The sequence below is a fragment of the Mirounga leonina genome, unplaced genomic scaffold (assembly GCF_011800145.1).
Source record: "Mirounga leonina isolate KUSES-001 unplaced genomic scaffold, KU_Mleo_1.0 Mir_115, whole genome shotgun sequence".
Lineage (NCBI taxonomy): Eukaryota > Metazoa > Chordata > Mammalia > Carnivora > Phocidae > Mirounga > Mirounga leonina.
In genome coordinates, this window is record NW_023270268.1 from 67,534,248 (window position 1) to 67,535,405 (window position 1,158).

Here is a 1,158-nt window from a genome sequence, read left to right on the forward strand (position 1 = left end):
TGTATTTGACTTTCTCTGACTGACTTATTTTGCTTAGCATAATACTCTCTAGCTCTGTTCACATCACACAAATGGAGAGATTTCATTCTTTTTATGGCTGAGTAATATTTCCTTGTGTGTGTGTGTGTGTGTGTATGCACATATATATGACATCTTCCTTGTCCATTTATCTATTGCTGGACATTTGGGCTGTTTCCATAATTTGGCTATAGCAAATAATGCTGCTATAAATATCAGGCTGCATGTATCCTTTGAAAGTTAAGGATTCCTTTTGTCTTGCTCCTTTTAAGACTTTTTTTTCCACTATATTTTGCAAATTTAATTACAATGTATCTTGGTGTTGTCCTGCTTTTGTTGATTTTGATAGGAGTTCTCTGTGCCTCCTGGATCTGGATGTCTGTTTCCTTCCCCAGATTAGGGAAGTTTTCAGCTATTATTTCCTCAAATAAATTTTCTGCCCCCTTTTCTCTCTCTTCCTCCTCTGGGACTTCTATAACATGAATATTATTATGTTTGATGGGGTCACTGAGTTCCCTAAGTCTAGTCATATGTTGCGTAATTCTTCTTTCTTTCCTTTGTTCAGCTTCATTATTTTCCATTATTTTGTTTTCTAGGTCACTAATTCATTCCTCTGCTTCTTCCAGCATGCTATGCATTACATCAAACCTGTTTCCAAATTCATTTGTTGCATTCTTCATCTATGATTGATTATTTTTTAACTCTTTTATCTCTGTGGTAAGGGTCTCACTGATGTCTTTTATTGTTTTCTCAAGCCCAGTGCATATATTTATGATTGTTGCTTTAAATTCTCCATCAGGAGCTTTGCACAGTGGCAGTATCGTAGCCAATGAGGTTTATCCGAGGCATGATTATTGCTAATTGAAAACTTTTCCCAAATTCTCCATCAGGCATGTTTATATATATATATATATATATATATATATATATATATATATACACAGATATATATTTCATATATATACATATAAATATATATATACATATATATTTCACTTAGATCTCTAGCCATGGTCTTATCTTGTTTTTTTCATTTGGGATTAATTCCTCCATCTTGGCATTTTGTCTAAGTCTCTGCCTTCTTCTCTGTGTTAGAAAAGACCGTTATGTCTCCTGCTCCTGAAAGTAATAGCCTAACGT

At 33.9% G+C, this 1,158-nt stretch overlaps 1 non-coding gene across 1 annotated transcript; it reads left to right on the forward strand.

Moving 5' to 3' along the window:
• Positions 1 to 818: 818 nt before the first annotated feature.
• On the forward strand, positions 819 to 957 carry LOC118007236. Its single transcript, XR_004678346.1, has one exon. It is a non-coding gene; the product is annotated as a U4 spliceosomal RNA (small nuclear RNA).
• Positions 958 to 1,158: the final 201 nt, after the last annotated feature.